Source organism: Eulemur rufifrons, chromosome 19 (assembly GCF_041146395.1).
Source record: "Eulemur rufifrons isolate Redbay chromosome 19, OSU_ERuf_1, whole genome shotgun sequence".
Taxonomy (NCBI): Eukaryota; Metazoa; Chordata; class Mammalia; order Primates; family Lemuridae; genus Eulemur; species Eulemur rufifrons.
In genome coordinates this window covers 83,678,493-83,687,920 of record NC_091001.1, presented here as the reverse complement: position 1 = coordinate 83,687,920, position 9,428 = coordinate 83,678,493, and the positions used below count along the sequence as shown (strand labels likewise).

Genomic DNA, 9,428 nt, shown 5'->3' with positions numbered 1-9,428 from the left:
TAGCCACTAGCACCTGGGGTAGGAGAACCCATAGAGGACCACCTTGCCGGGGCCTCGCCTCTGGAAGACCTTGGCCCACAGCCCATCCAGCCCCATCCCAGTCCTGTTTGTGCAAATAAGGAGACAAGCCCACACTCTGCTATTCTGGGAGGATGAGTTATCTCAACATAGAACATCTCTCCTGGGCAGGAAGTTCTTCTTTAAATATAGCCTGAACCCCTCCCATTGAAGATTCAGCCATTTCCTTTGGTCAGGCCTCAGACAAGGGGAGGTGGATGAAGACAGCTGTCCCTGTTCTCCGCTAAGGAGCCACAGCTGCATCACTGAGCTTGCCAAGACCCCCAGCTAACATGCTTCTCAACTGCGTGCTGCAGCTCTGGGCTCAGCATGCCTCTGGGGGGAAGGCCGAGCGCTGGGTTTTTCAGCATCACCCTGTCCCTTCAATGGGATCTCTAGGGACGGCTTACTGCAGACCACAGGAAACAAAGCCTCTTTTAGAAACACTAACTCCCTCCTCCAGTCACTTCCAAAGAGCCAAACAAATACCTGCTAGGTGCTTCCCATACTCCAGCATGGCTAATTTTATCTTTACAACCCTACATGTGCAGAAATATCACCAGCATCTGAAGTGTGAGGAAACCTCCTCAGAGAGGAGATAAAAATTCACCTGAGTGCTCGTTTCCACAGCGCATATAATAAAACTGGAAAGATACAGAGAAGATTAGCATAGCCCCTGCGCAAGGAGGACACACAAATTCATGAAGTGTTCCGTATTTAAAAAAAAAAAAAAAATTCACTTGAAGTCACAGAGCTAAGAGATGACAGGGGCCAGGACTCAAACCCAGGTCTGAGACGCTTACCTGCGCTTTCTCCTCCAGGTCACACCCCCACCTGAGGAGGCAGGAGGGCTGGACCCTGCCATGTGCGCTCAGCTGTGACAAGCCAGCACCCGGGGGGCACACCAGACTCACACCTTCCCACGGCCCAGGCGCGGGATTCCCAGCAGCCACGCAAGGCCACGGGCAGCCAGAAAAGCTGCTCCCTCCTCCCGTGGAGGAGAATGAATTGCTTGTAGAGTTCCACCTGGAATTAAAGATTTAGACGGATTATTCAAGTCAGATGGGTTGAAATCAAGGAAGACTCCCAGGAAGAGGGGAGATCACGGCTAGTTTTACAAAGAAATGAGATTCTCTGTGTCAGAAAGGAGAGAGAAGAAACCCACAGAGCAGAGAGGGGACCAGCTCAAGGCAGGAGAAGTGGATCCGCTGCCGTGGGGAGGGGCTGGGGGCCAGGAATGGACGCGCACTCTGTGGGGCTCGGCTGGCCATCTGCAGTGCTCCCGTCCCCGGAGCCCAGAGTCCAGATCCCCGCGGGGGCCACAGCAGCCCTCCTCATGCAGTCTACTCCACATTCTTCACATTCTTTACGCTCAATTAAGGAGAAATAATCAGGGAGCGAGCAAGGCCAGGGCGGCCATGCCCCACGCTGGCAGGATTACGTGTGCAGAAACAGCCCCTCAGACCCCAGACTCGAGAGGCCTTGGGGGGATAGGAAAGCAAGCAATGAAGACAAGGGTGTCCCTCTGCGCTCCACAGAGACAAAGGAGAGTAAAGGAAAGGGGCAGGGGTTGGGGGGAGATTAGGAAAGAAAAGGAGACAGGAACACGGGCCAGCGCAAAGGGAAGGTGTGCAGGCCAAAGACCTCAGCCATTGTCTCCTAATCATGCTACTGCTCCGCCACCATCGCCATCATCAAATGCCCTTTGAAACCCTCCCAGATGCTTAGAACATTATTTGGCTTCATTAGTTAGCGGCATGGGCTGATTAAGTGTGTCATGGGAAAAGTGCCTCTCTTTTTCTTCCCAATACACTGTCCTTAATCTGCAGAGGGATGCCCTTCTTGGCCTCGGTGGAGCATGCGTGTTGCTTCCTCCTCTTGGACCCAATACGCCTGGTCATCCATGCCAACCTCCTCCTCCAAGCCTCTGCCCACGGGCTGCCTCCCTTACTCTCTCTAGAAGCCTTTCCTGACTTCCCCGGCAGACTCAGAGCCTCTTTCTGGGTTCTCCCTTTATCTGGTACATGTAACCAATACAGCTCTTATCATGCTGTTTTGTAAGTATAGGTGTGTATGTCTGTATGCCCGCCAGAATGAATAATAACTAAATGAATGATCATTATTATTTATTGAGCATGTTTTATGTGCCAGGCACTGCGTTAGCACTTGATAGACGACCTCATTTACTCCTTTTAACATCCTAGAGGTCATTAGTATTATTATCCCAATTTACCCATGAGGAAGTTGAGACCAAGAAAGGTTAAGTAACTTGTCCAAAGTGATCCAGCTAGTAAGTCAAGGAAGGGAAACTTCAACACAGGATTGTAAAATGCTAAAACGCATGCTATTATTCTAACACTAAGATGTTTGAGGACAGGGTCTATATTTAGCCTTGCTTACCACTGCATGGCCAATAATATGTGCTCCATACATGAAATGGACAGAAGGATGGATGGATGGATGGATGCATGGATGGATGGGCTCTACAGAGTTTCAGCAGTGGGGCTAAGCCAAAAAAAAAAAAAAAATTCCCTTCCTATCTCCCTTATGATCAATGGGTCAAATCTGAGAAATGATTTGTTAGACCAAAGACCTACTCTGTGCTCTTTGTTGAGTCTCCGATTGTGACTAACTGTTAGGGCACAGTCTGTAGCCGCTTTGGAGCTTCAGTCTATGACCATATTGGGGCCTCAGTTTGTGGCCGCTTTGGGGTCTCAGCCTGTGGTCAGAGATAGGACCCAGTTGATAATCAGGGTGGGAATCAGTCTGAGCCTCTGTTGGATGACCAGTCTGCAGCTGGTGCAAGCTGGAGGAAAAGAACACATCTCCACCAAGCTGACTTGGGGATGTACAGAAAATGGCCAGTTCTCAACCCATGACCCCTTGTTCCTGGGCAGTAAGAGGTGGAGAGATGATACGCATCAGAGTAACTGGGTGTGTGGGAACGTGCAGGCCAGAGGGCCGCGGGAACGGGGGCGAGGGGACATACCCACTAAGGGCGCACGATCTGCTCCTTGTGAGTCCCACATATATGAGAGTGCATGGTGTGGCACACGTGTGTGCTGTGTGTGTTGGGGCGACAGAAGCCGGGTCGGGTGTGGGAGAGACAAGCACACACCTGTAATAACACTGGCTTCAGACGCTAGGAGACAAGAAATTCCCCCAACTGTTTTATCAGAGCCGAAGTTACCAAATTACGTTGTTGTTTTAAATTTGAGCTTCTCTGCCTGCAAATGGGGGGATCTCAGGTTCACGATCTTAATGCTTGGCTGGGCCTAGAGCTCCACTTCCCAACCCAATCGGGGCTCCCACAGCTCCCAGGCCCAAGGAACAAAAGTCTTCTCTCTCAGGGCTTTGAAGTGGAAACACTAACTGCTCCCTTTAATTAGAAAGAAACCCCCTATTGTTCCTGCTTTATTACTGATGGATGAAGATGTGGGGTGGGGGGATTCTGAAGAGCAGGGGATGGGTGGGGGAGGAGGGGAGGGGGCAAGAAATCTCTATTTAGAATAGAGAATCTCCACATTCGGTCTCCATGCACGAACCAGACTTCTTTCAACCCCTAATCAACAATGAGTTTACTGAGCATCCTGGCCTTCGATTAGACATTACAGGAAAGATGCAAGACAAAGTCTCGGCCCTCAAACAGTTTATAATCTAGGAAAGAGAGGCAGGGCAGGGGGATGAGAAATGAAGAAAAATTAAATCACGCCTGTCAATATAAGCAATAAGAATTTAGGATAAATAGAGTGGGGAGGTTATCCCACAAGACAATGTCCTAAGACAAGACAACCTCCTAAGAAAATTCTGAGGGTAGTGGCTAGAGACTTGGGCTGGATGCTGCAGACTGGAGAGATTGGCAGAGAGAATTGGGGCAGGGGTTATTCCCAAGCCAAGCAGGGTAAATGGCCTGTGCAAAGGCACAGGAGTAGGAATGGACACAGTTTCTGCTATAAGGGTCTGCTTACAGAGGACGATGCGTGTAGGGGATCCACAGGATCGGGCTGGATAGAGCAGACTGAACCGAGGAGTAGAAAGCACATGGGAGAATAGCCTTGATGAGATCGTTAGGGAGCCACTGGGCCTTCTTGAGCCAGAGAGTGACCCAGTAAAAGGTGGCCCTTGGGGAGATTAATCTGGCAGCCCTGCACAGGAGGGCACGGAGGGGAGAAAGTAAAGGCAGAGAAACCAGTCGGGGAGCTCCTGCAGAAACCCAGATCATGATGGCTTAGACTAAGGTGATGGCAGTGGAACCAGGAAGGAGAAGGTGAGTCTGGGATAGATTTCAAAGGAAGAAACAGGACGTGTTGACAGAATAAGGGGATGAAGGAGGGAGTCAAAGACACCTTCAAAATCTCCAGTCTGGGAGACTAGGAGGCTGGCGGAAGGGGAAGGGAGTAGAAGCTGCCCTTGCGGGGAACTGGGACCCAGAGGAGGTAATAAGGAAAGCCTCCAAAAGCTTCGTTCTTCCTTCCAGAGCCAAAAGATGTCCAGAACCCAGCACTCAGGGGACAGCAACCCCAGGGAAGAAAGGCCCTGTTCCCTAAGACTGGGAACACCAGTAATGAGAACAACCTTTGTACAATCTGGCTTTCCATGCATTTCAACATGATTCACACCTACACCTCATTTGATCCTCAAAACAACCACCACTGGTGTCATTATCCCCATGTTGCAGATGAAAAACTGAGACCCAGAAAGGCAAAATAACTTGCTCAAAATCACACAACTAGTCTAGGGCAGAGCTGGGAGCAGAAGCCTTCTGGCTTCCAGCTCAGACCCCTCCCAAAGCCTACTGGCAGACCAGAGGAGGGGAGAGGCCCGGGGCTGCATGTGCCCGAGCCACTGGGGTCAAGAAGTCTGGGGCTCCGAGAGAGGGTCCACCCCCAACTTCAACCACACCCTCAGTCTGCTCCTCACACTCACATAGGGTGTAAGTCGGGAGCCCAGGGTTGGAAACGCCAAGTCTAATCAGACCTCACAAGCCCACAGATGGTTTGAATCAACGTGCTACCTTGATAGGAATAATGAGGAGTCCTGAAGACAGTCCTGTGCCAGCTCCACCCGTCTGGACAGAGAACCACATCTTCCACAAGCGTCTCCCTGTTCAGGGTCTCATCACCCCCTACGCCAGGCAAATCCTTCATGAGGAAGTCCCCTAGTCCCACATCACACCTGCTCCCCGGCCCCCACCAGCAGAACCACCCACAGGTTTTCCAAAATCTTTGGCCATCTGATTTGCCAAACTCTGGCCTCTTAGGCCTTTCTTGAGGCTGAAAATGGTTCCTAAGGAGAAACGAGTGACCAGGGGTTACAGGCTGGGGAATGGGGTGTGGGGCGACATGGTGGGGTAGACAGGCCTGGATCCAGACAAATGCAGCCCAGGCAAACATCCCACCCGTTCCTCGCAGAACGAGCATCCACAGTGTTCAATGTTTTATTCGTTCAACATGACAAATACCATCATGCCATTTCTTTTGATGGGACACCTAATCTAGGGCACCCAAATCTCATGAAGACTGAGATTAATAAATTTATGAGGTCACAGAGTCCCAGGAACAGAAGCAGACCTGTGGATTTAGAAAAACATTGCCTGTTACTGGGGGAGCCCATCGGAGCCAGGCCCCCGGAACAACGGCAGTGGCTGTCCCCAGGGAAAGCCCAGACTTGGGCTCCCCACCCCCTAAGCATAGCCCTTTGGGCAGGAACCTACTCTAATGAAAATCTGGCCCTGCCCAACCCCCTGATCTAGCAAAGCTTGATTGGAAGCTTAAAAAACAATGAAGTTAATTTTTAAAAACCTTTCATTGAGTTCCATGAGACCCCTATTAATTTTATTGTTTCAATAAAGCATTTATTTAATTGTCTCCAGAAGGGCCCTGTTAAATGCACAGATGTTACCTGAGTCAGAAGGGAGGGAGCTGGGAGCCTTTTTTTTTTTTCCACCCTTTCCCGTTAGCACATTAACAGGATTCTGTTATTGGATTAACTGATTGTCACCTTAAAAGTCACAAAAGAGAGCCCTGAGGGAATGAGACACAAGGCAGGTAAAGTCTGAGGAGAAGAGCAGGTCACAGTTGCAGGAAGCAGGGAAACCAGGCTCAGGATAAAGAGGCTTGTTTGGTTAAAACAGAGAAGAGGATTTTTTTTCTGCTGGTGAGGAAACACTTGCTATTTAGCCTCTGACACAGACTGATATCCCTGAAAGAAATCAGAGGATGAGCATATTACTAGATGTATGGTGTCCAGATCATAGGAGGGGAAGGGCTCAGCTTGAGCTGGGAGATCTCTGGAATGTCATGTTTGGTCCTTCCACAGTTATCACTGAGAACCTACTATATGCTGCCTCTGCTTAGAGCTTGGGCATACAGCAGCGAACAGAATAAAAACCCTGCTCTCATGGTGCTTCCATTCTAATGAGGGGACACTAACAACAAAAGAAATAAAAATATGACAACATAGGAAGATAATTTCAGAGAATAATAAGTGCTCTGAGGACATAAAATAGAGCAGTGTGGTAGAGAGTGGCCAGAGGAAGCCTGTCTGATGAGATGACATTTGAGCGTGACACGGGAGCTGTTCCATCTGCTTCAGAAGAGCTCCCCAGGCAGAGGGAACAGCAAGTGCAAAGATCCTGGGGCCCCAGGTTGAGAGAAGCATTATCAAACTAATTAATCAGAGGAGTATGATCAAGGGAAAGGTCCCAGGGACCTCTTCCATAAGAATATTTTAAGAAATGCCTCAGGACTGAGACTCCATCATTCATCTCTGTGGTTTGGGGTAGCTGCTTGGTGTCTGGCACTGAGTAGATGATCAATAAGGTAGACTCGAATAAGGGGGAGAGAATGAGAGGGAGGAGTAGAGGTAAATACTCGAGGGAACTTCATTTAGCCAGATTATTTTTTAATTCAATGAGCCATTGAAATAGAAAGGGAAAAAAACAAAAACAAAAAATCTCAGTCTATATATCAGGTCAATTTTTACCAAGCTAGGGAGGCCGGGGTAGCGGGGAGGACGTGGGGGTACACATCTAGGTCCACTTGGGAAATCAAAATTTAATGGAAGAAAGAGTAACTACTCCTAAAATTGTTATAGGCCCTGATTTAGAGCTTACAAAATGTTTTTGCATACATTTACTCTTTCCAACAGCCTTGTGAAACAGAAAATAACAAATATTGGCCAGGCGAGGTGGCTCATGCCTGTAATCCTAGCACTCTGGGAAGCCGAGGCGAGCGGATTGTTTGAGCTCAGAAGTTCGAGACCAGCCTGAGCAAGGGTGAGACCCCATCTCTACTAAAAATAGAAAGAAATTATCTGGACAACTAAAATATATACCAAAATTTAGCCAGGCATGGTGGCGCATGCCCAGAGTCCCAGCTACTCGGGAGGCTGAGGCAGGAGGATCACTTGAGCCCAGGAGTTTGAGGTTGCTGTGAACTAGGCTGACGCCACGGTACTCTAGCCCGGGCAACAGAATGAGACTCTGTCTCAAAAAAATAAATAAATAAATAACAAATATTTAGTAGTTGCCTATGAGCCTTGGCACAGTGCTAAATGATAGGGATATACGGTGAGCAGAAATCAAATAGAGCCCTGCCCTCATGTAGTGTATAGTCAGGAATAGACAGACTTCAATCAAATAACACACAAATAAGAGAAATCACACCCGCAAGAGTGTTGCAATGGGTAGGTACACAGGGCTGCCCGTCACAAGGAGTGACTGGGCTGTCTGTCCAACAGGAAGGAGTCCTGCTTTGGTCAGGAGTTGGGTGGGACCAATGACTACAACCTTTCACCGTCAAGGTCTCATTTATTCATCCTGCTGCCCCACAAACCCTAGATTTTGAAAGAGTCCACCTACCAGGGTACATTTACATAACAACTAATCTATTTCCCCTCTTTTCTTTAATGAACAACCAATGTCATTCATCAACATGAGATGCCCCCTGTGTGATCTAATTCTGGCCATAATCAAAGAAAGTCAATGTTTCCCTTGACTGGACAAGCTTATTATATATATATATGAAATATATAGCTTACATATATATGAAATATATATAATTTCCTATAGGCTTTCTGAAATATTGGCAATAGCTTATGGCCACCCCCCTACCAATACATTTGCAGACCCCTGGAGACCTTTGGGCCCCAGGCTGGAAACTACTATTCTACGGTCATACCCAAGGTTCTGTCCAACAAGGGGCCTCCCTGAATCATGAAGCGTAGCCGTCTTGTGTTCAGGCATTTTAGGAATGAGCAATGGATGTGGAATAGAGAGGTCATGGGAGACTTTCTGGAAAAAGAAAGCCTTGAGATGAGCCAGTGTTGGGTAGGTGGACAAAGGGTGTTGTCAGGCAGAAGTAGCAGAGCTTGCTCTAAGATTGGGGAAGCAACCAGCTAGGCTGCAACAGAGTCAGGAAGTACCTGTGGATATAAGAATAGAAGAGGTAGGTTGCAACGAAATTTAAATGCCAGACTAAATTACCCTCCAAATGATGGGGAATCAACAAAGATTTCAGAACAGGAAAATGATGTGTTGGAAGAGGTGTTCCTGGCAGATGAATCTGGTGCCCGTACATGCTTTGAGGTGGGTAAAGAACAGTTAGGAGATCCAATCAACACAGTAGATGTGGGAGGAAGAGCCTAGACTTGGGAGGGTGGCAATGAGAGAAAAATAGGAGCAAACACAAGAGATATTTTTAAAAAGCGCAGGACATGAATTTGAGTTTGGAAACATCAGAGAGACTCCAAGGTGTCTAACCTTGGGGCCCAGTGGTAGAGAACTGATGTCACCACAGGAAGCTGGTGGTGGAGAAGGCGATGACAACTGTATGGGCATCTAAGGGAGCCTCCACACATTGCATGGGTCCCAGTGGTTACCTCTGGGGCTGGGAATGGAGGGGCAGGCAAGGTGGTTCTCACATCTTACTACAGAAATCTTTTTTAATGGAGGGATTTTGTGCAATTTTTACTTCCTTTTTTGTGCTTTTTGGAATTTTTCAAATAATTATTTTAATTCCACACAGGCTCCAGAGTCTTGTTAACCCTCTGTAAACCATCACTCCTCATTTGTTCTCGCTCCCGGCAGGGCCCACTGGAGTGTCTGAGAAACACTTCATTGGGATTTAGTCTCAGCGTCTCAGTCTGTGGTTTTCTTTATTGGTAGTAGTGGGGGGCGCTCTTCAATGTGCTTCTTTCTGGCTCCCTTCTTGTCTCCCCACTGCCCCCCTGCCCCAGCAGGGCCCGCCTCTATCCTTTAAAGGCTCACATATCATCAAACACTTATCTTTTAACCAAGATTGCAGTGCCGGGCTTGGAAAGACTGACCTTGGGATTTTTGTAGCTGAAAGCAGCCCAGCCCAGCTCAGGCT

General features: G+C 48.4%; 1 non-coding gene across 1 annotated transcript; it reads left to right on the top strand.

Moving 5' to 3' along the window:
* The first annotated feature begins 671 nt into the window (after window positions 1–671).
* LOC138400372 (U6 spliceosomal RNA) lies at window positions 672–778 on the top strand. Its single transcript, XR_011236268.1, has one exon. It is a non-coding gene; the product is annotated as a U6 spliceosomal RNA (small nuclear RNA).
* Window positions 779–9,428: the final 8,650 nt, after the last annotated feature.